General features: G+C 45.6%; 1 protein-coding gene across 1 annotated transcript in view; it reads right to left on the bottom strand.

Annotated features, from left to right (window-relative positions):
• The window catches only part of PCSK6 (proprotein convertase subtilisin/kexin type 6), a 211,276-nt gene extending 197,415 nt beyond the window's left edge, over positions 1–13,861 (bottom strand). The window contains exon 1 of the mRNA XM_059879305.1: positions 13,580–13,861. The gene's annotated coding sequence lies outside the window, so the exon portion shown is untranslated. The remainder of the gene's footprint in view (positions 1–13,579) is intronic.
• Between the last annotated feature and the right edge of the window lie 13,684 nt (positions 13,862–27,545).

The raw sequence follows: 27,545 nt of genomic DNA, 5'->3' as shown, positions 1-27,545 counted from the left end.
CATCTTTTATTTGTTCCTATTTTCCTTTACTGTTGGCTTCTTTTGGTTTATTTTATAATTTAACTATCTCCTTTTTTGGCTTTATTAGCTATGCTATAACTTTACTTTCTTATCTTGGTGGTTACTTTAGTGTTTATAGTATACATCTTTAACTTATTATAGTCTCACTTAAGTACTATTATACCATTTCATGTGTAATATAAAAATTTTACAATAGTATATTTCCATTCTCCCTCCCCTGAATTTTGTGCTATGTTTTGTCTAGATTTTACATGTTACAAACTTTACCCTCCATGGTTATTACTTTTATAATTAAAAATTATTTTTTAAAAAACTAGAAAAGAAATCTTATATTCACGTACACGTCATTTCTGGCGCTCATCATTCCTTTTTGCAAATCCAGTTTTACCCCTAGATCATTTTCCTTCTGCCTTTATAACTTCTTTTAAAATTTCTTGTAGTTTGTTTCTGTAAGTGATATTTTCTGCTTCAGTATGTTCAAAAATGTATTTAGTATTGCCTTTGTCTTCAAAGTACATTTTCACCATGTATAAAATTCTTATTTGACATTTTTTCCCTTTCAGTACATAAACATGTTGCTCCACTGTCTTCTGGCTTGCTTTGTTTCCAACAAGAAATTGCTATGACTTGTATCTAACAGCAATGTACTTTTTTCTTGGTGCTCTTTTCTCTTTATCTCTGATTTTAAGCAATTTTATTATGATGTGCCTTTGTGTAGTCTTCTTTACATTTCTTATGCTGGGGGCGCTACTGAGTTCCTTACACCTACGGGTTTATAATTTTCATCAAAATTGGAAAAATTATGGCATTATTTCTTCAAATGTTTTTTTTCTGTTTCCTACTCCTACCTCATGCACTTATCTTCTCCTTCTAGGGTTCCAATTTCAAGTAGCCCTCCAGTTCAGTTTCATTCATTTTTCCATATTTTTAGTTTTTAGGAGAGAGGACAAATCTGACTCCTGTTACACTATCATCAGCTAAAACAGAAGTCCAATAATCTTGTTTGATGGATATATTTGTTTCTAAGATTTCAATCATGATTTTTAAGCTTTCTTCTGCTCATCACAAGACTGATGGTCACCTGAATGAACACAATGAGGATGGGAATCTCAGGAGGTCTACCTACTTCTTGTAAAGATCTTCAACCAACTCTCCTCATTTGAGCCTCACCCAGTCCCTTCATTCAGAGTTAACTGATGCTTTCAACTCCAGAGTCTTTTGGTGGCTCTTCAGTTTCTAGAGTTTACCCTAGTGTAGGCTTCAGCTTTTGTGGGTCTATTAACAGTTATTGCTCATCCATCTGCCTCTCAGCTTCCAAATGGATTGCTTCAGTCTCTTCTCCCATTCTCTTTGCCCTTACATAGTCATCTCCCCCCCGCCCCCACCGTTTTTATTTTACTGAAATTCTGAGAGGGAGCAGCCATAAATTCAGGTGTTTATTCTGCCACATTAAATCAGAAGATAGATCTATTTCTAAAATATCTCTACGTGGAGTGCACCACACATGGAGTTGCACCACGCACAGCTGCACTCTGGGGCTCTGGCCCCCAGATGACTGGCTGCCCTACCAGTTTCCCTACCCTCTCTGGACCTGGTCATCCTGTTGCCACTTCCCTCAGCTCTGCTCTATCACGTGGCTCCCTCATCAGACCGCCCACCACTGACGGCAGAGGCAAGTGTCTTATAAGCAGAATATGGCAAAATTTTGAGGCAACCTGACAGTCTTTGTTTTTTAGTAGAGGGACTACTGCCCACTCACAGCTATTGGATTTCTTTAATATTTTATTTTTATTTATTTATTTATTTGGCTGCAGTGGGTCTTAGCTGATCTTTCTGTAGGGACATTTTGGTTGGGGCATGTGGTATCTTTAGCAGCAGCATGTGAACTTAGTTGCAGCATGTGAGACCTAGTTCCCTCACCAGGAATGAAAACCAGGACCCCTGCATTGGGAACATGGAGTCTTAGCCACTGAACCACCAGGGAAGTCCCACATAGAGTGCATTTTAACCAAGGCCCCAACAATATCATTATGAGGCAGAGGAACAGAGGCATCCTCAATAAGGATAAATAATCTTGAGATTGAAGACAACATCATGGAATAGAAGCTCTTAAGCTCACATCCTCCCATGAGAACACTCAAATCACAACTAACTACTGAACAACTATCAATTAAAAAAAAGTGGAACCTACCAAAGATATACTACAACCAAAAACAAAGAAGGAATCACAACAAGATGGTAGGAGGGGCGACACGTGATACAAAAAAACAACCCCATACCCTCCTGGGTAGGTGATCCACAAACTACAGAATAATTACATAGCACAAGTTCTCTCACGGAAGTCAGGCTTACCAGCTTGGGGAGCTGGTATCGGGAGGAAGAGCCCCCTAGGGCATTTGGCTTTGAAGACCAGTGGGTCTTGATCATAGGGCTGGGAGAAACAGAGACTCCAGTCTCAGAGGGCGCACAAAAGGTGTCATGTATGCCAGGACCCATGGCAAAGCAGTGACTCCTCAGGAGCCTGGGCCTCTCCTACCTGCTGCTTAGAGGGTCTCCTGCGGAGGCAGGGGATGGCTGTGGCTCTCTCCTAGGGCATAAAAGCTGGTGGTGAACATACGCAGAGTACTCAGCTGAAGGCTGACATCTTGCTTGGCACATCAGCACCAAGACCTGGCCCACTCAATAGCCTGCAGGCTCCAGTGCTGGGATTCCTAAGGCCAAACAATCAGCAGGTTGGAACACAGCCCCACCATCAACAGACAAGCTGCTGAAAGACTTTCTGAGCCCTCAGCCTCCTCTAGACATGCCCCTTGATGTGGTCCTGCCCAATCCTGTCCTCCCCCAGAGGGCCAAGACCCCATTCTACCCACCAGTGGGCAGGCACCAGTCCCTCCCACCAGGAAGCCTGCACACGCCCCTAGGTTAGCCTCACCCATCGGGGGGCAGACACCAGAAGGAAGGAGACTACTATCCTGCAGACTGCAGAACTGACTCTGTAAGCACAGGTCAGAACTGCCCTGGGTCGGCTGGTCCCTGGCCCCTGGGGGGTGAGAGGGGAGAGGACCACTGGGACACATAGGACATGCCCCACAGAAAGCTACTTCTCCAAGATCTAAAAACACAGCCAAGCTACTACATACATAAAAACACAAATAGAATTTAAACAAAGTGAGACACAAAAGAAATATGTTTCAGACAAAGGAACAAGACAAAACCCCAGAAAACAACTGAGTGAAGTGGATACAGGCAATCTACCTGAGGAAGAGTTCCAAGTAAAGGAAAGTAAAGACGATCCAAGAACTTGAGAGAGAATGCAGTGCAAAGTGAGAAGTTACAGAAAGTTTTTAATGAAGAAAATGAAGAACAGCCAAACAGAGTTGACTATTAAAGTGAAATGAAAAATGCACTAAAAGGAATCAATAGCAAAATAAATGAGGCAGAAGAACACATAAGTGATCAGACAGAGCACTGGAAACCACTGCTGTGGAACAGAATAAAGAAAAAGAATGACAAGAAACCAGGACAGTTTAAAACACCTCTGAGACAATGTCAAACACACCAACGTTCACATGACAGGGGTCCCAGGAAGGCGAAGAGAGAGGGAAGAGGCCTGAGAAGATATTTGAAGAGTTAACCGCCGAAAATTTCCCTAACGTGGAAAAGGAAGCAATCACCCAATCCAGCAAGCACAGAGAGTCCTACGCAGGATTAACCCAAGAAAGACCACACTGAGAAACATATTAGTCAAACTGACAAAAATTAAAGATAAATACAAAATATTAAAAGCAACAAGGAAAAAGGAACACTTAACATATAAGGAAATCCCCATAAGGTTATCAGCTGATTTTTCCAGCAGAACTCTGCAGGCCAAAAGGGTAATTATCGATATATATGTTTAAAGTGATATATTTAAAGTGATGAAAGGGAAAAACCTATAGCCAAAATACTCTCCACAGGAAGGCTCTCATTTAGATTTGAAAGAAAAATCAAAAGCTTCACAGAAAAGCAAAAGCTAAAAGAATTCAGTACCACCAAACCAGCTTTACAACAAATGCTAAACAAACTTCTCTAGGTGGAAAAGAAAAAGCCACAACTAGAAACAAGAAAACTAAATGGGAAAGCTCACTGTAAAGACAAACATATTGTAAACATAGGAAAGGTTTGATACACACAAATATGGATATCAAAACCAGGAAACATAAGAGAAAGAGGGTATAAATGCAAGATATTTGAAATGCATTTGAAATTAAGAGATCAGCAACTTTAAAAAATCATGTATTTACATAGATTGCTATATCAAAACCTCATGGTAACCACAAACCAAAAATCCATAATAGATATATATACACAGAAAAATGAAAACGGAATCCAAACTGAAAATAGCTAACAAATCACAAGAGAAGAGAACAGAGGAAGAAAGGAGGAAAAAAGACATACTGATACAAATCCAAAACTCTTAACAAAATGGAAATAAGAACATATATATCAATAATTACCTTAAACAGATTAAATGCTCCAACCAAAAAACATAGACTGGCTGAATGGATACAAAACCAAGACTCATATATACGCTGTCTACAAAAGACCCACTTCAGATCCTGAGACACATACACTGAAAGTGAGGAAATGAAAAAAGGTACTCCATGAAAATGGACATCAAAAGAAAGCTGGAGTAGCAACAGTCATATCAGAAATAAAAGATGTTAAAATGGAAGTTGTCACAACAAAGAAGGACACTACATGATAATCAATCCAAAAAGAAGATATGACAATTGTAAATAAGCATTTACCCTGCTGCTGCTGCTGCTAAGTCGCTTCAGTCGTGTCCGACTCTGTGCGACCCCGTAGACGGCAGCCCACCAGGCTCCTCTGTCCCTGGGATTCTCCAGGCAAGAATACTGGAGTGGGCTGCCATTTCCTTCTCCAATGCATGAAAGTGAAAAGTGAAAGTGAAGTCGCTCAGTCGTGTCCGACTCCTAGCGACACCATGGACTGGAGCCCACCACGCTCCTCCGACCATGGGATTTTCCAGGCAAGAGTACTGGAGTGGGGTGCCATTGCCTTCTCCAACATTTACCCTACATAGGGGCATATCAATACATAAAGCAAATGTCAACAGACATAAAAGGAGAAATTGACAGAAACACAGTAATAGTGAGGGACCTTAACATCCCACTTGTATCAATGGACAGATCATCCAGACAGAAAATCAATAAGGAAACTGAGAATTTAAATAAAATATCAGATCAGATGGACTCCGTTAATATTTAGAAAGCATTCCATCCACAAGCAGCAGAATACACATCCTTTTCAAGTGCACACAGAACATTCTCCAGGACAGATGACATGCTGGACCATAAAGCAAGCCGTGGCAAATTTAAGAAAATTGAAATTGTATCAGTCCACTTTTCCAACCACAATGCCAGGAGATTAGAAATCAACTACAAGAAAAAAATACTGCAAAAAAAAACAACACACACACACACACACAAATGTGAAGCCAAATATGCTACTTAACAACCAATGGGTCACTGAAGAAGTCAAAGAGGAAATCAAATAATTCCTAGAGGTAAATGAAAATGAAAACACAACAATCCAAAACCCATAATCCAAATTCTAAGAGATGCAGCAAGGCAGTTATATGAGGGAAGTTTACAGCAATACAAGCTTACCTCAGAAGTAAGAAAATCTCAAATAAAAAACCTAACCTTACAACTAAAGCAAGAAGAGAAAGATGAGTGGGGGAAAAAAAATTAGGAAGGAAATTGTAAAGATCAGAGCAGAAATAAATGAACTAGAAACTAAAAAACACTAGAAAGATCTAGGAAACTAAAAGCTGGTTCTTTGAAAAGATAAAACAAAATTGATAAATCTTTAACCAGACTCATGAAGAAAAAAAAAGGAGAGGATTCAAATCAATAAACTCAGAAATGAAGAAGTCACAATAGACCCCACAGAAATACAAAGGACCATAAGAGACTACCTACCATGCGTTACTACAAGCAACTATGTGTTAATAAAATGAATAACCTAGAAGAAATAGACAAACTGTTAAAAAGGTATGATCTCCCAAGAAGTACCAAGAAGAAACCAAAATATCAACAGACCAATTACAAGTACTGAAACTGAATCTGTGATTTACAAACTACCAACAAACAAAAGTCTAGGACCAGATGGCATCACAGGTGAATTCTATCAAACAAGCAGAGAAGAGTTTATCTTTCTGAAACTACTCCAAAAAATTGCAGAGAGGACTTGCAGAGATACAACTCCTTCTATAAGGAGAGTATCACCCTGATACCAAAACCAAAGATAACACTTTTTCTGTGTTTTACAGGCCAATATTACCAATTAACATAGATGCAAAAATCATCAACAAAATTCTAGCAAACCAAATCCAACAACACATGTAAAAGATCATACACCATGATCAACTGGATATACCCCAGGGATGCAAAGATTTTCAATATTTAGAAATATTAAGAAATATTATAAACATTTAGAAATATTCAAATATTTCCATTTTTAATATTTGCAAATCAATCAGTGCTATAAACCACATTAACAAACTGAAGAATTAAAAACCATATGATCATCTCAATAGATGCATTAAAAACCTGTTGATAAAATTCAACATCCATTTATGATAAAAAAAAAACTATCCAGAAAGTAAGCATAGAGGGAATTTACCACAATATATTAAAGGTTACATATGCAAACCCACAGCTAACATCATACTTAAAGATGAAAAGCTGAAAGCATTTCTTCTAAGATCAGAAACAAGACAAGATGTCCACTCTTACCACTTTTATTCAACACACTTTTGTAAGTTGAAGCTGTAGCAATCAAAGAAGGAAAAAATAAAAGGAATCCAAATTCAAAAAGAATAAATAAAACTGTCACTGTCTGCAGATGACATGATACTATGCATCAGTTCAGTTCAGTTCAGTTCAGTCGCTCAGTCGTGTCCAACTCTGCGACCCCATGAATCGCAGCACACCAGGCCTCCCTGTCCATCACCAACTCCCGGAGTTCACTCAGACTCACGTCCATCGAGTCGGTGATGCCATCCAGCCATCTCATCCTCTGTCGTCCCCTTCTCCTCTTGCCCCCAATCCCTCCCAGCATCAGAGTCTTTTCCAGTGAGTCAACTCTTCGCATGAGGTGGCCAAAGTACTGGAGTCTCAGCTTTAGCATCATTCCTTCCAAAGAAATCCCAGGGCTGATCTCCTTCAGAATGGACTGCTTGGATCTCCTTGCAGTCCAAGGGACTCTCAAGAGTCTTCTCCAACACCACAGTTCAAAAGCATCAATTCTTCAGCGCTCAGCTTTCTTCACAGTTCAACCCTCACATCCATACATGACCACAGGAAAAACCATAGCCTTGACTAGACAGACCTTTGTTGGCAAAGTAATGTCTCTGCTTTTCAATATGCTCTCTAGGTTGGTCATAACTTTTCTTCCAAGGAGTAAGTGTCTTTTAATTTCATGGATACTATGCATAGAAAATCCTAAAAACACTACCAGAGAACTACTAGAGCTCATCAATGAATTTGGTAAATTTGCAGGATATACATAAAAAAATAACAAACCCAATAAAAAAAGAAATAGGCAGAGGCTCTAAAAAGACATTTTTCCAAAGAAGACATACAGATGGCCAAAAAGCACATGAAAAGATGTTCAATTTTTTACTTATTAGAAAATGGAAACCAAAACTACAATAAGGTATTATCTCACACACACTGATCAGAATGGCCATCACAAAAAAGTCTACAAATAGTAAATGGTAGGTACAGTGTGGAGAAAAGAGAACCCTCCTAGACTGTCAGTGGGAATATAAATTGGTAAAGTCAGTATGGAGAACAGTATGGAGGTTCCTTAAAAAACTAAAAATAGAGCTACTATATGATCTTTCAATCTCCCTCCTGGGCATATATATCTGGAGAATACCATAATTTGAAAAGGTACATACACCCCAAAGTTCACTGCAGCTCTGTTTACAGTACTTAAAACATGGAAACCATTTTAATGTCCATCAACAGATAAGTGGATAAAGAAGATGTGGTACATAGATACAACAGAATATTACTCAGCCATAAAAAAGAACGAAATTATGCCACTTGCAGCAACATGCAAGATTATCACACCAAGTGAAGCAAGTCAAACAGAGAAAGACAAATTAACATATGATATAAGCTGTAGGTGCAATTTAAAAAGGATGTAAATTAACTTATTTACAAAACAGAAACAGATTCACAGATATAGAAAACAAAGGAGATGGGGGAGAGGGATAAATTAGGAGCTGGGGATTAAAACATACACACTACTATATATAAATGCGGGCTTTCCCGGGTGGCTCAGTGGTAAAGAATTCACCTGCCAATGCAGATGCAGAACATGTGAGTTCAACCACTGGGTTGTGACCATCCCCCGGAGAAGGAAATGGCCACCCACTCCAGTATTCTTGCCTGGGAAATCCCACGGACAAAGGTGCCTGGCAGGCTACAGTCCATGGGGTCGCAAAAGAGTCAGACATGAATTAGCAACTAAACAACAACTACAAATATATGAAATACATAACAAGGACTGACTGTATACCACAGGGAACTATACTCACTCAATATCTTGTAATAACCTACAATGGAAGAGAATGTAGAAAAAGGAATATATAGCTATATAGTTTATACATATAACTAAATTACTACATACTTGCGACTAACAAATCTAAAAATTTGTTAGTCATTATAAATCTACTATATTTTAATAAAATTTTTAAAAGAAAGAACAAAAAGTTTGCTTTTTTTTTTTTTTTGGTAATATTTTTCTCTCCATCTTCTGTCTAAAAATGGATAGCCTGGGTGGGGCTCTCTTGGAGTAATGCTATAGGTCCCTTATGTTTTCTCTTATATTTTAAATCTCTTCGTCCCTGTGTTTCACATCCAAATGGTCTCCTCAGCTTTGTCTCTCAGCCCTCTGTCCGAATGCTTAGCTTCCAAAAGCCTCATGATTCTCCCCTAGAGCCCTCAGAAGGAACACAGCCCTGCCAACACCTGATTTCCAGCCTCTAGGACTGCTGCTGCTGCTCTAAGCCAGAAACCAAACAAACAAAAACCACTGCTTCTGATTCTCTTTTCATAGCAACCAGTTCTGATTTTGTGGATGCAAAATCTCACCCAAATTTCTCTGAAGATACTATTAGATTGGTGCAAACGTAATTTTGGTTTTGGACCGTGAATTTTAAATAATTATATCCATACTCAAACACATCTTTATTAATCAAAATAGGAACCACTACAATCAACACATTTTTGCCAACGAGAAATAAGTTTGTTTATCCCTGAAGGTTAAAAATCTATGCTTTAGGATTCAACAAACTCTTGGAAACCATTTTATGCATCCTGCTGGTTGTGGAAGCATCTTCCCTGCAAAAAGTTGACAAGATGCTTGAAGAAATGCTAGTCCGCTAGTGAGAAGTCAGGTGAGAATGGCAGATGAGGCAAAGCTTTGTAGCCCAGTTCGTTCAATGTTTAAGTGTTGATTGTGCAATGTGTGGTCAGACATTGTCATGGTGAAGAACTGGGCCTATTCTGTTGACCAATGCCAGATGCAGGTATGACAATTTTGGGTGCATCTGGTCGATTTGCTGAGCATACTTCTCAGATGTAATGGTTTCACCTGGGTTCAGAAAGTTGTAGTGGATGAGATGGGCAGCAGACCAACAAACAGTGACCATGACCTTTTTTTGGTGCAAGTTTGGGAAGTGCTTTTCTAGGTTCAGTCACTGAGGGGTCATCAGTGGTTATCATATAAAATCCACTTTTTGTTGCATGTCACAATCCAAAGAGAAATGGTTTGTTTGCTGTTGAATAGAATGAGAGAAGACCACACTTCAAAACAATTTTTCTGATTTGCAGTCAGCTCGCGGGGCACCCACTTTACTTCAAATGCCAAATTACTGTAGAATAGTCAATGTTGAGTTCTTTGGCAACTTCTCATGTAGTTATAAGAGGATTAGCTTTGATGATAACTCTCAATTAGTCATTGTCAACTTTCGATGGCCAGCCACTGTGCTTCTCATCTTCAAGGGTCTCATCTCCTTTGCAAAACTTCTTGAACCACCACTGCACTGTAACATTCATTAGCAGTTCCTGGGCCAAATGCGCTGTTGATGTTGCAAGTTGCTCTACTGCTTTATGACCCATTCTGAACTCGAATAGGAAACTCACTCAAATTCGCTTTTCATTTAACATCATTTCCCTAGTCTAAAATATATAAAATAAACAAGTGGTAAGTCATTAGTAAAAAAAACATAGAGTGAGAAATGCACATTAAAATGATATATAACATAACCACATTTACTTAAGGATATATTCCAATATCAAACAGCAAAGTTCAACAATGCAAAACTACAGTTATCTTTGCACCAACCTAATCACTAGATTAGTCAGGTTCTCTCTCATCCCTGGGTTGTGATTTTAATCTTATGGGGTCAGCTATTCTGTTTAGTTTTCTTGGTCTTTTTCTTTCAGATGGCCAGCTTTCCCCATGTGTCTGGTTATCTTTAGTCCTCTGTTCATATCTGAGATTGAAGGAACATGTTTCCTGTAGCTGGCATGTTGTGTCTCATCAACAAGCCGTACCCTGAGCTAATAAAGGCTTGGAGGCAAGAATCATGCATGGGCTTAGCCATGTGCACCAGTAGACTTTGCTTTAGGGTTCACCGGTAGGTTGCTGGTGCTCTTCAGAGCATTCTTTGATATCTGAACAGGAAGTCCCCAAAACCCACACTGAGACTGTTGGATCTCCTTGGTCAACTGCCTTTAGGAGGAGTCTTCTGGTTTTTCAGTTCACTCAGGGGTAAATACCTGATTGCTGGTCTCTCCTGGTGAAGTGGGTAGGGTTTTAGGCTAGAGACTAATTGACACAACTGTTCTGTTGATAAACCTTCAATTAAACATCCTGTCTGATGCCCCTGATCACTTTCCAGTCTCTCTGTGTTCTGCTGGGAGGACTGGCCACTGTTGTAAGCCCCACTGCCATGTTCTTGGAATGGGCACAGCCATCCTTGGCTTCTTCCCATCTGTCATCTAGCCTTTTCCATCTCTCTGTATCCATTTTAATGTCTTCTTTGCCTATAACCCCTTCTTCTACTCCCCCTTCCTGTTAAGGAAATTTTTTAGTTTTGTATCTCTTTATTGAGATTTGGGAGGAAAAAGAAAAATCCTTGTGAAAAATCCACCATCTTAAAGCAGAAGTCTGTTTTCCCCTAGTTTTATGAGCCCTTAAGCTTCTGCAGAATAAACACATAATTGGTTTTTCCTTAACTTAGAGAAACATCTAAGTAGGAGTCAAAGGACCTTCCAAGTTCTTGAGCTAGCCGGTGCCATGGGTCTGTGGTGCCCAGACTTGATGTCTGCTGGTCTGTGGGGGTTACGGTCTCCTGGATCTGAAGCCAGATTTGCTGTAGCGAGATCTGTGACTCCGAAGGATTATAAGATACTGAATCACTGCCACAGAGACCCAATAAGCAACCGGAAGCTGCATCTTGGGTTCATCTGAGTTGGAGTCAGAGCACACTGGTCTCTGGGGAGGTTCTATCCTGTGAATAACACATCACCTGAGGCTGTGCTGGAAAGATGGAGCGCCCCAACCCTGTCTGAGGGACCTGCTGCTGCGACTGCACAGCCCCCAGTCATCACTGGGTGCTGCCTCACTGACACCAGAGTCCCCCACAGGTGATGTATCACTCACCCAGGAGATGGCTCCCAGAGGAAGTTAAGAATCTGCAAGAAAACTCTTCATAATTACTGGAGAGAAGACAGCTACCATGCAATACATAAAGGGTCTTTTTTTCTCCCCACTGTCAACTCGGGAAGAAGACTAATATGCACTTGCTTTTCCCAGGTTAGCTCCTGCTCTCCTGTAATATGTCTGAATACAAGTAAGAATAATTCCTCAGAGTCACTTCCTTCCCTCAGAATCCTTATTCCCTGAGTATCTCAGAACCCCCAGAGGTTCAAAGATGAATAAGCATTAAAATGTCATCATCTCTGGGACTAGGTGCTTTCAAATTTCCTGTTTCACAACCACTGAGATTTAATTTCAAGTGCAAAAATATCTGTCAGGGAGAATATTAAACAACTCCACACCTTTCAGCCCTCCTGTCTTCAGCTATTTACAGATGTTTTAAAAACATATGATTTAAATATGAACGGCAACTTCCTGTTCAACTTTGGATGTAGCAAAAGGCAAGAAATGTGGCCCCCGGTGGTGAGAGAGGAAAAAAATAGTTTTGTATACAAAGCCCTAACATAATAAACAAGCAGAAGCACTTCCTGATAAATAGCGCCAAGCAAACATTCATATCCTTGCCTCCACCGTACTCAAAATATTTTCACTAGACCAAGTGCAAAGTATTATTATCACTAATATTAAGTTTATCCTCCTGGGAACTGACTCAGGCTCCAGTTCGACTAGAAGGTCTGGTGGGAGCCAAGGGTATGGACATTTACCATGGCAGTTACTTTGGCTTTAATTCTCTTCCTATAAATACAGCCGAGCTGGGGATAGAAGCCCACGCACCACGGCCCCAGGCCCGCAGCAGCCACCCCACCAACCAACCAACCAGCACAACAGAAATGCCAGAGCAGTCAACAGGCAGAACTCAGCTCCAGGGACAGTCCCCGGGGGTAGGGGTGGCGCAAGGAAGAAGGGATCTGGGTACCCACCGCTCCCTCCAGCCGCCGCGGGAACCTGGCTGGGCGTGGACGGACCCCAAGGAAATCCCACATCTTTGTGTTCTTTGTTCACCAAACCCAAATGCTCCAAGCGTTCTATTTCTTTTAAATCGCAAACAAAACCCTGTTTAGCGACATTTTCCGCGGGTGCAGAGGGCGCCCTCATAACAGGGCGCCCTCATAACAGGACCGCTGACAGAGAACTTTTCATATCCTGACGGGGACCCAGGAGGCCAGCCACCTTCTGCGAGGCTTGGCTCTTCCCCGAGTTTTCCGCCTGTCCTACACCCTCCCGGCGGACCGCTCAGAGCATCCTTGCTCCGCACGTAATCCGGGACAGGAGCCACACCTCCCGAAATTAGATGGATAAAACAAAGGCGACCTCGTGCCAGTGTTTTCAGGTTGAGGGCACGAGGCCCGCACATGACAAGAATTCACATCGCCAGGACACGGAGTGAGGGGGGTGGAGCGGGGTGGGGGTGGGGGAGGCACCCCGTTGGCAGAGGCGGGGGAATTAGGCGAGGGCGGAGCCCCGCAGGCCGTCCACCCTGAAAGGAAGGAAACCCTTGGGAAGCTCTGGCCGCGAGGCAGACCAGCTCACTGATCTCCTTCAGCCAGGAAGCCCTGAGTGAGGCCAGCCAGCTCCCCACTCGGCTACCACCCCAAGCCCAGAACCCAAGGAGCCCCTGTGGGTGAGCCTAGTGGCAGATCTAGCTCACAGGCGCTGGTCACTGGGACGGGGGGCGGGCGCCACTGGACCAACAGGGACTGCACTGCCCGACCCCAGTGACCACTGTCCGGCAGCGGGCAGGCTTCCTTACCTCACGGGTTCGCGGGGGCTCCAGAGGCGGGCGGTCCTGGCTCCTCCTCAGCTAGGTCCTGAGGGTGTCTCTGGCAGCCCCACGCCTGGGTGCCGTCCGCCTTCACATGGGCCCCAGGTGGCCGCTGGCTCTACACAGTGTGTCTCCTAACTGCTCCTCAACTTCCAGTGAAACAATATGGAAGGGGTAGGGTACGGCCGCTAAAAGGCAGTGGGCGACTTGACCTAAAGCTGGCAGAGCCTGAATGGGCCCAAAATGGTGGAAGGTTGGACTTCTGGTGGAAGGTCTGCCTCATTATACGCTCATTGTAATATATTAGCATCTAAGCCATGCCCACAGGCGCCATGACAGTTCCGGGGAACCATAAAAGGCCAAAAGTGGGTGGGGCCCCAAAGCCTGGAAATCCACCCGCTTTCTCCCAGTAGTTAGCCTGTGAAATTACCCAAGGCAATGGCACCCCACTCCAGTACTCTTGCCTGGCAAATCCCATGGATGGAGGAGCCTGGTAGGCTGCAGTCCATGGGGTCGCGAAGAATCGGACACGACTGAGCGACTTCCCTTTCACTTTTCACTTTCATGCATTGGAGAAGGAAATGACAACCCACTCCAGTGTTCTTGCCTAGAGAATCCCAGGGACGGGGGAGCCTGGTGGGCTCCCATCTCTGGGGTCACGCAGAGTCAGACACGACTGAAGTGACTTAACAGCAGCAAGAGCTAACCACTCCATATTTCCCAGCTGCCTCTAGCCTTCTGAGATGCCCACACTGTGTCTGTGGAGTGTGTCTCTCTCAGTAAACCTGCTTTCCCTTTACTAGTCTCACTCTTGAATTCTTTCCCACGAAAAGCTGTAGACCCTCACTTAGTGGCCCATCCCAGGGACTCACCAGAGAGCAGTACACAGTCATCCTCTCCTGCCCCATTTTTCTTCAACACCATCAGTGAGGGATAAGTAAACCTCCCCTTAGAAAAAAAATCACTGCCAAAAAAAAAAGAAGGTCACATAATATGCTTGAGTGGGCATTGGCAGACATTTTGAAAATTATGCTCATTATCTATCACACACGAAGAACAACACAGGGCAAAGACAACTGTATCGTGGGCTGAACTGTTTCCATAAAAGATGTGTTCAAGTCCTAATCCCCAGTACCTGTAAATGTGTCCTTTATTGGGAAACAAGGTCTTTGCAGACATGATCAAGTTCAAGTGAGGTCATGCTGAATGACGGTGGGTCCTGATCCAATACAACTGTGGTACATATGAGAAGAGGAAACAGTCACTCACGCGGAACACCAGGTGGTGATGGAGGCAAAGGCTGAAGGGCTGTAGCTGCCCCGCAGGGCTTACCTGGGATTTCTGGCCTGCAGACCCTGTGAGACAACAGATTTCTGTCATTCTGAGCCACTAGCTCCTGGCAACCTAATAGAGATGTTGTTGTTCAGTCACTAGTCGTGTCCGACTCTTTGCCACCCCATGGACTGAAGCACGCCAGGCTTCCCTGTCTTTCACTGTCTCTTGGAGTTGGGTCACATTCATGTCCACTGAGACAGTGACGCCATAACATTTCAATATCCAGGCCATCATAGGGACACCAGGAGGTTGTCTGTACCCTCTCCTTGGTTCCAGGCCTCAGGTAAGATGGCAATCCGATGGAATTCATCTTTACCCCAGGCCAAGGTCAGCAACAACCTTCGAGGAGGGGTAGTAGAGTGTAAAGATTGAGAGTCTGGACCCTAGAGCCTGAAATCAAATCCCTTCTCTCTCCCTTCCTGGCTGTGTGATCTTGGGCAAGTCACTTAACCTCTCTGTGCATCCAGAGCCTTATCTACAGAAAGGAGATAAAATTGGAGCTCCAAGGAGTAAATGAGTTCAGAGACGTAAAATGCCTTGAGCAGCGTCAAGCACACAGTAAGTGCTTGCTGAGGAGAGCCATCCTGTCCTCACATCTTGTCTGTCCCGTTTATAGCACAGATCCAGGAGTTTACCTGATGGTCTGTACTGAAGTGAAAGGGGGCAGGGGACTCAGGGCTGGAAGGATTATTAGGCCAGTACCTGGAGTGACAGCAAGATCAGGGGTAGTGGACAGGGATGAGCAACGTCCTGAAAATGCCAGCGAACAGGCTGGCATGCAGATGCTGGGTAACAAAACAGGTGCCTGAAAGTCCTGCCCACAGGCCCTGGAAGTGGGAGGAGGGCTTCTGGCAGGGGTGCTGAGACAGGAGATGCTGGAGACCTGAGGCTGCCCTGCCCGCATGGAGCTGGTGGCACAGGAGGCCCCTTACAAGCAGGGGTGGCAAAGGGACCACTGCCCACAGTGCAGGTCGTGGCACCATTAGCCGGTCAGAGGGAAGGGGACACTGGAAGGGAGGAAACGTTCATATTCCTGGGGGTCTGGGGATATGAGTGCTCTGCAGTGCCCAGGACTGGCTGCCAGCACCCAGCTCTCTGGCCTCTGTGCTCGGCAAGACCTGGTCTAGCGCCTCCCAGCTGCTCGCCTGGCCACAGCTTTGCAGGGAGCAGTGGAGCCTGAGGACAGCCAGCTCAGCATGCAGAGGGCATTTGAAGCTGTACCCAAGCCTGATTCCCCGCCCTGAACAAGCAAGAAAGAGAAGGCAAACATGCCCTTGGGCAAAAGTCTTCATTTGAGAAGTTAAACAAACCACATCTAATTTGTGAAGATACACACAGTCTTGTGGTGGTTACAGTAAGACAAACAGGCCCAGAAAAATCCCTAGCAACCTCTTTTAGCTCAAGGAAACATAAAAACTCATGCAAATACCTTCAGAAGCAAATGGCAAAGGACAAAAAAACAAAACAGCACAAAACTGTCCCAAGGCCATAGGGCAGCTGACCCCCTCCTGCAAACTCTGTGACAAAGATTTGTAGTTCTGGCCTTGTTTCCATTCTTAAAAAGAATCCATTCATTCACCATCACAACTCTTGGTAGTAAGCCAATACATCTACTTCTTCATTTGTCATTTTTAGACAATACTTACTGATTCTACAGTATTTAAAATGAGAATTTCACTCATTTACCCTAACCTTGCCTCCTCCAAAATACAATTTTTTATTTTTCATATTTTTTACATCTGCAGCCTTGAAACGCATTGCTTGTCTGTCCACTGTAAGGAGCATTGAGCTTTCACCATGGCATCTCTGCCCTCTCCTCCATTTTCCTTCCCTGTTTCTCCCTTATCAGCTGCGTTTTCCTTTTACAGCATCAAAGATTTATAACATTCCGTTTGACAACCATAATTGAGTTTTCTGTTCTTTGTTAAGTTTTATCTAGGTAAAAACAAGTAAACTACATTTGCATTTTTACAACTCCTTAAAGTATTCACAATAGTGTCAACGAAAAAATAAAAAAGCAGAGCCTAAAAGTTATGGCTCAGCTGTAAAGAATCCACCTGCAATGCAGGAGATTCAGGTACAATCCCTGGGTCGGGAAGATTCCCTGGAGAAGGGCATGGCAACCCACTCCAGTATTCTTGCCTGGAGATTTCCACGCACAGAGGAGCATGGCGGGCTACAGTCCATGGGGTCGCAAAGAGTTGAACACAACTGAGTGACTAAACTACACCAACATAGGCTGGGATGGCAGCCTCTCAGCTCCCTTGGAGGGACTGTTCCACTGAGGTAAGGGAGGAGACAGGATATATAGGAATTTTTGCTGGGGGGGGGGGGGGAGGTTGAACATCAAAAGATTGCTAATCACAAAAAAACAGATATTTCAAGTTAATGATTTAGTGCTTTTCTATGTCTGAGAGGATGTAAGAGTCTGGGCTTATTGAATTTATTCCTTTGAAAGGAACTTTAACTGTTTCGGGCCAGTATTCTGTTTTTCTCCATCCTGAATCCCTTCAAGGTGCATCTTGGTGGGATGGGGTAGGGGGAGAGCTGCAGTGCCTGGTGGCTTTAGGCTTTGTGGCCACAGTAATATCCTCTGTTTACTGAAATGGCAGGCAACATTCTCTGTCTACCGCAGTCATGCAGTTTCCTTCTCTACAGTAGGCTGGTGGCTTTCCCAAGTCACACAAAGGAGAAAGATTTTAGCCTCAAGGTCGAAGGATTCTTTCTCTTCCACATATTCATCTTGCTCAAAATCAGACCACAAGTTCAGTTTATTCACGACGAGAGCCTGACTTTTGTAGACCACTTTCTGTTTTTTTCCCTAAATGTTCTACTACCCTTTCTTTTTTTCCTGTAGACAAAGAGAAACTGCCTTCTGATTCTTGAGCTTCTCAGTTCTGCGCTGATCATTTACTCAGCGCCTGTCTGGGAACATGGATGGCATTCTACACTCCCATGGGCACCACGGGGCTGGAAACCTGTGAACTGTATTCCCCAGCAAGGTCTGGCTCTGGTGGCAGCAGCTGGCAACAACAGGTGCCTGAAGCCTCAGACAGTCGAGGGCCTGGCAGGAGGGTGGGGCTCTGCGTGTTCAGACTCTGCACTAGCCAGGGGCCAGCTCCCCGCTTCCCAGTGAATGGCAGTAGTGCTCCCATGCCCTGGGTCACCCCACTTCCCACTCCACTCCTCCAGTTCTGGAAGGGGCTGGGGGCCCCCTGTGGCCACTGATCTCTGAGTGTTACGCACTGAGTTCATATGTTGAAGCCCTGTATTTGGAGACAGGACGTTTAAGGAGGTAACTAAGGTTGGTAAGGCCATAGGATGGAGACCTTACCCTACTTGCCTGTCTCCTTACAAGAGAAGGAGGAGATGCCGGAGTTCTCTCTGTGTCTGTCTGTCTCTCTCTCTCTCTGCATACACACAGAGGAAATGTCATCTGAGGACATGGGGAGAAGACAGCTGTCTGAAAACCACAGAGTCCTCACCAGAAACCAAACTTCCAACACCTTTTCTTTTTTGGCTGTGCTGGATCTTCATTGCGGTGCATGGGCTTTCTCTTGTGATACGTTGGCTTAGTTGCCCCACTGCATGAGGGATCTTAGTTCCCCAACCTCAGATCAAACCCGTGTCTTCTGCATTGGAAGGTGGATTTTTAACCACTGGACTACCAGGGAAGTCCCCAGACCTCCAACACCTTGATCTTGGACTTCCAGCCTCCAAAACTGTGAGAAATAAGTGCTGTGTAAGGCCCCCAACATATGGTCACGGCTGCCCAAGAAGACTAACACACTGGGTGACATCCACTCCCCATATCTGTGCCTCTGTCCTTCAATCCTTATTTTTCCTCTTTACATTTCAGCTTGAGAACTGTTTATTGACACTCCTTCAAGCTTACCAGCTCTTTTCTGGACCACATCCAGTCTTTTAATGAGCCCATCAAAGGCATTATTCATTTCTGTTCTGGTGTTTCAGTTGCTAGTGATTCTTATTGATTCTTTCTCAGAGTTTCTATCTCTCTGCTTACCTTATCCTTGTATTTCTGCATGTTGTCCACTTTTCCATTAGAGCCCTTAGTGTATTCATCATAGTTGTTTTAAATTCCTAGTCTGGAAATTCCAACATCTCTGCCATATCTGAGTCTGCTTCTGATGCCTGCTCTGTCTCTTCAAGCTGTGTGGTTTTTTGGTTTCTTTTCTTTTCTTTTTTTTTTTTGTCTTTTAGTATGCCATGTAATGTTTGCTTAAAGCCAGACAGCTGTATCAGGTAAAAGAGCTGGGGATGTAGGTAGGCCTTCACCACGCATATCTGGCTAGAAGTCCTATAATTGTAGGGTCAGGGGCTAAAATTTACTCTAGTGTTCTTGTTTACATCTCCTTGTCTTTTGAGTTTCCCTAGAGGCTTCTAAAATAAAGCCTGAGATGCACATCTAATTAGTTGTGTTCTGGTTGTTATTCAGAAGCCCTGCTGAAGGGCTGGCGAGTGTGGGGGAGGGGAAGCTTCCCATAGTCCACAGTTTGGGTCTCAGCCTTTTGGAGGGTCTGTGCCTCTGGGCTGTGACCTTCACAAGCTCTTCTCAATACCCCAACTCCCAATAAGACAGGAAGGCTGGAGGGGATGGAATTAGACATTTCTCTCCTCCCAGGTCAGTTAGGGCCTGATAAAACCCTAGTTGGTCAGACTCTAGCAAACTAGTTTCTCTTGAGGGCAGGCCTTATTAAGAAGAGCAGAATGCTCTGGAAATATTTCAGAATGGTTGCATTTCTTTCATTTTTCATACTGTTCATGGAGATTTTGTTTTCTTGGGCTCTAAAATCCCTGCAGCCATGAAATTAAAAGGCGCTTACTCCTTGGAAGAAAAGGAGCTATGACAAACCTAGAAAGTGTATTAGTATTAAAAAGCAGAGACATTACTTTGCTGACAAAGGTCCATGTAGTCAAAACTGTGGGTTTTCCCAGCAGTCATGTATGGATGTGGGAGCTGGACCATAAAGAAGGCTGAGTGCCAAACAATTGATGCTTTCAAAGTGTAGTACTGGAGAAGACTCTTGAGAGTCCCTTGGGCAGCAAGGAGATCAAACCAGTCAATCCTAAAGGAAATCAACTCTGAATATTCATTGGAAGAACTGATGCTAAAATGGAAGCTCCAATACTTTGGCCACATTATGCGAAGAACTGACTCATTGGAAGAGCCCCTGATGCTGGGAAAGATTGAGGGCAGGAAGAGAAAGGGGAAAGCAGAGGATGAGATGGTTGGATGGCGTCACTGATTCAGTGGACGTGAGTTTGAGCAAACTCCAGGGGATGGTAAAGGACAGGGAAGCCTGGCGTGCTTCAATCTATGGGGTCGCAGAGAGTCGGACACAACTTAGCAACTGAACAATAACTTTTCTCTCTCTTTCTGTTTTTGTCACTTTTTTGGAGGGGGGGTGGAGGGGAAGGGGCCACTCTGTGCAGTATGCGGGATCTTAGTTCCCCGACCAGGGATTGAATCCATGTATGGTGTATTCTGCAGTGGAAGCCCAAAGTCCTAACCACGACCTCCAGGGAAGTCCCCAGAATGACTACTGTTCTAACTCCCCTGTTGGAAGCACAAGAGAAGATTATGCTCTGAAATTCACTGCAGGGATCGTGGAGGTAAAGCTCATGAATGTGTGGACCCCCACCAAAGGCTGAAGCCCTCTCAGATTCATCCACACCAGGGCTCCAGTCCTCAAAGGGCAGTTTGGGCCTTTCTGCCTTACCGCTGGACCCACAGACCCACCAGACTCACTGGAGGCTTCCGCTCCAGTGAGCCTCTATTCTCCATATCTACCTGTCTGTCTCTCCAATATCTGGGGCAGTGGTTTGCTGTGACCCCAGTTCTCCTGTAGGTCTAAGAGGAGTTGCTGATTTTCAGTTCATTCAGCTGTTTGGTGAAGACAGGAGTGGTAACTTCCAAGCTCCTTTCATGTCAGACTGGAAATTCTAAGTTGCTTTCAATACATCTTAAAGCAGTTCCCTCATTTCAACCCCCTCTGTTGGAAACATCTGTAGGAGTTTCTGCCTTACTGACTGGACACTGACCCATGCACTGAGTCTCCTCTGGCTGGAGACAGGCCTCCCAGACCCCCCTGAAAGCCTCACCTCCTGACCAGGGGTCCCCCAGGTTGCTGCATCCATGTCCTCTGAGGACTTCCCTTCACCAAGAGCCTGTTTCTTGGATCCTTCCTTCTTGATTTTCCTCCTTGTTTTGCTGGAGTACTTCCTCAGGAAACTCCACAAGAAAAGCTTGTAGAATTTCTACAAGTTTTCAAACTGCTTTTGTTAGTCCAAATCCTTTTGAGAATTGTTTCAGCAGGTACAGAATTCTACATTCAAGATATTTCCTCTTAAGCCTTGGAAGGCCTTTGTCTTCTAGAACGCAACCTCCCTGAGGAGGTCTGGGCTTTATTTCTTTACAGGCAGTCCGCTTGTATTTGTTTATTTTCTCCCTGAATGCTTGCAGCACCTGCCTTTCATCCTTCATGTTCTCAGATTCATGAGGCTGTGTCTGGGTGTGGACATTTCATTATCCACCCCGAGTGACCCTTATAGGTGTCCTCGGTCTGACAACTTACAGCTCCTACCTCAGAGAAGATACCCTTCAGTCCATCTGAGATTGCTTCTTTCCCCTCCCTGTTCTCTGCTTGTTCTGGGACTGTAATAGGCAGACGTTGGAGATCCTGGTTTGAATTGCTATTTGTCTTTTTTCCCCATCTCTCTCATGTTTTCAGTTTTTTTTCTCATTTCTATCCTATTTTCTGGGAAGCATCCCAGTTTTTCTTTTATTGAAAGTTTTGTTTAAAAGATTGCATTTTTAATTTTTAAAATTTCTTCTTGATTATGTAATTATTTCCTTTTCATAGCATTGGTTTTTGTTTCACAGACTTAATAACTTCTCATATCCCTTTGAGGATATGAGAATTTTTAGGAATTATCTTGTGATCCCTGCGTTGTTTCTTTTCCTATAGGGCTGGCTGGCTTGCTTATCTTCCTATTTCTCATTCACATGGCGGGTCTCTCTTATGTGCCTGGGACCATTATACCTCCTTTCATGTTTGAGAGCAGAGCTCCAGACCAGTGGTCCTGGGTGCTTGGTACGTGATTCCCCTGTGGCTGCGGTCAGTCTGGACTCCACTAGTCCTCTCCTTTAGCTGAGGAGGGTGACAGTGAGATCTAAGTGGACAGGGCTTCTGGCTGAGAAGCTTCAGGCCTAAGCAATTGGGCTGACGGCTGATGCGTGTGAAACAGGAAGGCCTTAATGGAGTGGTTCTCTGTCCTGGCTGGTGGATGTCTTAAAAATCCTGATGCCTGGGCAATGTGCAAAACCCATGAAGTCAGAATCTTTTTAGGGGGTGGGGCCCCAGGCATCAGCATTTTCTAAAGTGATTCCAATATGCAGCCAAGAATGAAGAGCTCTGTTCTAGATCAGGGATCCTCAGCCTACAGTGTGTGGCCTTCATCTCCTAGAGGGGGTGGGGTGGGAGGAGGCTGGTTAAAATACAACCAGTGGGCCGCAAGGCTGAGAGCTTCTGATTCAGCAGGTATGGGGTGGACCTTGGAACCTGCATTTCTAACAAGTTCCCAGGTGATGTTGATGCTGCTAGTAGGGAACGTATTTTGAGAAGCATAGCTTTAGAGTTAATTCTTGCACATCAGAAAGCTTGTTCAATGTCTCTAAATAAAAGCCCATTTTGTGGCCTGAGGTTGTCGTTGTTCTGTGCCTTGGGGTGGGGAATGGCCAGACTGAGCTACTTCATAAGCAGATTTCCAATGAGTCCTGCACTTTTCAGCCTTCCCCTCCCCCACCTCCTGACCTGCCAGCTCGCAGCCTGTGCCCCTCTGGTTGAGGGAGGTACCAGCAGCCTGAGCCTCCCTCTGGCGATGTCCCGGGCTGGACTCTTCTGTCCTTTCTCCTCCGTTCATACCCATCCACCTGCTTTCCAGCTTATAGAATCATTTCGTGTTCTTCTTTTTTTCAAAATTTTTGACTGCTAATGCTCCCCGCTTCCAGGCCAGCCTGGACCACAGCAGCCAGCTCATTGTCTACCAGTGACCCCCATGTGCAACCTAGACACTTCCTGCTCCACCCACGCAATGCTTCTTTCCAGCTTGTGGTCATGGCTGTGGCTCCAGCGCTTATGTTGCTGGTTCACCGTGTCCAGGCACCACACTTCACAGATGGGGTCTACTGTAATCTCCGAATACTAAGAGACAGGTATTCTATTTTCTCCATTTAGGGAGGGGCGTGAGAAGCAGAGATGCCAGCATGGTTGGGGCCCGTGACTCCCACACAGGCTCAAGTGCTGCTGGCCGCACCTACAACAGGCTCTGCCCACGGGAAGCAGCCGTAGGACAGGTGATGCCACAAAACTAGGTGAGAAATGTCCAGCCCACGTTGGAGATGGATGCCAATTTGTTATCCAACAAATTTGTTGGCTCCGACGGGGATAGAAGACCCCAGCTAGGGGCCAGAATTTTCCACGTTTTCTATGGAGACCTTCAGTGGTTTCATCCCCAACCTTCAGCCAAGGAAGGATGAAGCTAGAGAAGCTCACTGCCTTGTGGTTCCCCCATAGTGCCTGTTTGGAGCCAGATCCACAGCTGAATCCAAGTGAATCTGTGGTTTCTGGGAGGACGTTCCAAAGGCGTGTGGTTATGACCAGAGGCCATGCGGACACAGAAACTACGGCATAGCCCGAGCTCCCAGGAGCCCTGAGCTCTGTGCCCCTTTCTGCCGGCAGCGGTGCAGAGGCTGCTCTCTGAACTCCTAGTCCTTTTTCCTGATCTTCGCAGTGAGCCTTCAGCAGAGGAGTCACAGGTCTCAGATGAACCCTGACGCGGATGAAGAGCAAACTAGAGTACGGCTTAGAGGTCAAAGTGCACTAGGACGGAGATGCCCGGCCCCCGAGAGGACAGATCGCAGAAGCGCGCACCTGAGCACCCGTGCGCACATAAACAGATGCACACAAGAATGCGCGCGCACGCACACATGAGCATGCAAACATGCACAGACACACACATGTGAGAGGGAGACGGGGCGCACTCTGGCCATTCACATCTGACCCAGGGCCTGAGTGATGTCCAGAGGGGACAGACAGCAGAGGAGAGAGAACAGGAGCGCTGGCACTTCCCGATGCTCCATAAACCCGAAGGCAAGTGCGGTGACGGAGCAATTTGAGCCAAAGTCACTCAGGGACCGAAAGGCAATTACTTAAATATTTAAAGCAGACGCCCAGCGAGGGGCTGTGGAGGCAGCTTTGTTAATATTTAACACGATCTGGGCAGTCACTGGGAGAACAGCTGTTTACTGAGAAGAACAAACAGCTCCGATTGCTCAAAGCCGGGGAGGCTTTAGGGGATTAGCAGCTGCCAGGGTTTCCAGCTCCAGCAGCCCTTGACCAGGCCCTGGCCGGGCGGAGAGGCCTGCAGCTGTCCCCGGGGGCAGTGAGAACCATAAACACGCGTCACGGGCTTAGCGGCCCGGCTCCAGAATCGCGCTCTGCAGGAAACCCAGCCCTGCAGCTGGGCCTGGGAGGCGGCTCCTGGCTGGCCGGAGGCCCCTCGCGTGGGCAGCTGCGCCCCGCAGCCCTGGCTGGGTTGTCCTCCTGGACTCGTGTGCTGTCCCAGGGGGTGTCCTTGGAGACTCCCGGCGCATAGCCGGGGGCAGGTGCTCGCAAATGGAGAACCTCTAACTTGTGAAAAGAATCCCAGGCTTGCTTGAAAGCCCTCCAGCTCACACTTGGGCCTTTCGGGACACCAAGCAGGACGGCTTCTTCCCGGAGATGACAAGCCAGCCTGTTTTCTGGAGTGTTCTCTCCGTGGCTCCCACCTTGCAGTTGCCTGGTCTCCACCAGCGTGGTTATCTTGACCGAGTCTGGATCAATCAGGCCAGGAGTGACAGATCATGCACTCACCTCAAGCCTTATACCCACCCTCCCCCACCCCCACCCCTATTTTCCATCATCCCTAAGGCTCTCCACAGAGACCTCCTGGAGCCCCGCCTCCTCCCCCCTGACTGTGGCTCTTGGGGTCACCTGCACGTGAAATTCCAGTTCAGGACCAAGGGCTGCTGCCAAACTCCCCATTTCATCATCCAGGGCATCGATTGTGGAGTTGCCCAACCGTAGACCCACAGACCGAGACACCCCCTGGCCAGTCACTGCCCACCCTGCCCAAACCACAGCTGACCTTGACCTCTGGACAACTCTGAGGCTATTTGCACACCTGGCCATTTATTGTGAAGGATGAAGCGCTGAGCAGTGTTCCACTGTGACAGATCTGTAGGCAGACTGGGGCCTGCACATCAGTCCTTGGTGAAGTCACTTTTCAATTGTTACAGCCAATGTTTGCGTGAAGACTTAATCCCAGGTTTCACAGAATGAATATAGTTTTATACCCTGAAAAAAAGACATGAGAGTGTGTAAAGTATTGGAAGAAGGTTTTCTCTGTGCACAGCACGGTTCTGACAGCTGGAAACCAGAAAGAAACACAGAAAGAATCTGATCAGCATGACACTGGTCAGAAGTAATTTGTCTTCAGCAAAGAGGGGTCACAGGGTTGAGAAACATCCAGGGTCACTGAGATGGTGCTGGGCATTTTTATTTTAGGCTGTCCAGCATCAGAATGGCCTTCTCACATCGGGGGAATCAGCTCTCCTGGTGGGAGGCCAACCCCTGCTTCCTTCTACAAAAACCCAAAGGGCCAGAAGGAGCTCTTCCTGAGCCCTGGGAGGGGGCACTGGGCTGGGCAGGACCCCCAGCAGGCCTGGGCATAAGTAGCAGAGGCCTGGATACAACCTGGGCAGGCCCTGGGCTGAGGCTACGGCCCCCAGCGCCTCTAGGGTTCTGATCATTTCCTCCAGGTGATCCTCCACCCACTGGGTCTCCCTTTAAAAATGCCTCTCCTTTCAGTCACCCCATCATTCATTCATTGTCACCCAACAGAAACGCACTGAACACCTACTGCAGGCATGAGCCAGCTGCGAGTCCCCCACCAGCAGGCAGGAGTGTGTACTGACCGTGGCTGTGGGGGAAGGGGTGGCCCCAGGTGGCCAGCAAGGCAAGGACAGGCTTCGAGTGCCGCAGAGCAGAGGAGAAGGGAACCGTGGACAGCATTAAAGGTGTTGGTGGGGCTGGGGGTTGGAAGGGCTGTTGGCTCTGTGGGTACAAGGGAGCCCCTGCCTTTGGCAAAGCTGCTCCTGGGAAAATCCAGTCTCCCCAGCCAGTCGCCCTCTCCCTCCCTGGTGAGGACGTGAGTGTCCTCTCTGGACAGGGCAGAGGTCATTGTCTGCCCTGCATTGCAGCCCTTTGGCTTATTTGTCTGTTTATTCCTTTTTATGTCCTCACCCTCCGAGCAAACTGAATGTGCATCCTTTTATTGGTATGCGTCCGTGTATATAACACAGCGCTTTTATTATCTTCATCAAATTTTTTTTAGATTTTACTTTTTTATTGTGGTAAAATATACCTAACATAAAATTTACTGCTTCAACTACTTAAAAAAAAATTTATTTGGCTGTGCCAGTTCTGAGTTGTGGCAAGCAGGATCTTTAATTGTGGCCTGTGGGATCTAACTCCCTGACCAGGGATTGAACCCATGCCCCCTACATTGGGGAGCGTGGAGTCTCAGCCACTGGACCACCAGGAAAGCCACACCATTTCAACTCCTTTTAAGTGTACATTTCAGAGGTGTTAAGTACATTCACTTAACTGGTTGCATGTGCAGCCATCACCACCATCCATCCACAGAACTCTATCTTCCCCAAATGACACTCTGCACCCATTAACATTTACTTCCCATTCTCTCCCTCTCCAGCTCCCAGCACCCTCCATCTACTTTCTGTCCTTAGGACTTTGACTGCTATGGGGACCTCACCTAGAGCTTCCCTGGTGGCTCAGACAGTAAAGAATCCACCTGCAGTGTAGGAGACCTGGGTTTGATCTGTGGGTCAGGAAGATCCCCTGGAGGAGTAAATGGAAACTCCAATATTCTTGCCTGGAAATCCCATGGACAGAGGAGCCTAAAGGGCTACAGTCCATGGAGTCGAAAAAGAGTCGGACATGACTATACCACCTCCAGGAACCTCACCTAAGTGGAACTTCACAGTCGTTGCTCTTTTGTGACCGGCTTATTTCACTGAGCACAATGTATTAAGTTCATGCACATCATAGCAGGTGCCAGAGTTTCCCTCATTTTTAGGGCTGAGGAGTAGTGCAGTGAATGCTTCTCAGGGGGCTCAGCGGTAAAGAATCTGCCTGCAATGCAGGAGACATAGGAGATGCAGGTTCTATCCCTGGGTTGGGGAGATCCCCTAGAGAAGGAAATGGCAACTCACTCCAGTATTCTTGCCTGGAGAATCCCATGGACAGAGGAGCCTGGAAAGCTACAGTCCATAGGGTCGCAGATTCAGACACGACTAAGCGACTTAGCACACAGTAGCACGGTGTTTTGAAACCACGGCTTGGTTATCCACTCATCTGTTGACACACAGCGCCGTATTTTAAATTTACTTGATTAATATGATTCTTTTGGCCTTGTTTGTTTCTTATTTCCACTCAGCACCATGACCATGATTCACTCCTATTCTGTGTGCACATCC

Source organism: Bos taurus, chromosome 21 (genome assembly GCF_002263795.3).
Source record: "Bos taurus isolate L1 Dominette 01449 registration number 42190680 breed Hereford chromosome 21, ARS-UCD2.0, whole genome shotgun sequence".
NCBI lineage: Eukaryota > Metazoa > Chordata > Mammalia > Artiodactyla > Bovidae > Bos > Bos taurus.
Note: the sequence above shows the minus strand (reverse complement) of the source record. Positions and strands in the feature narration are given on the sequence as shown.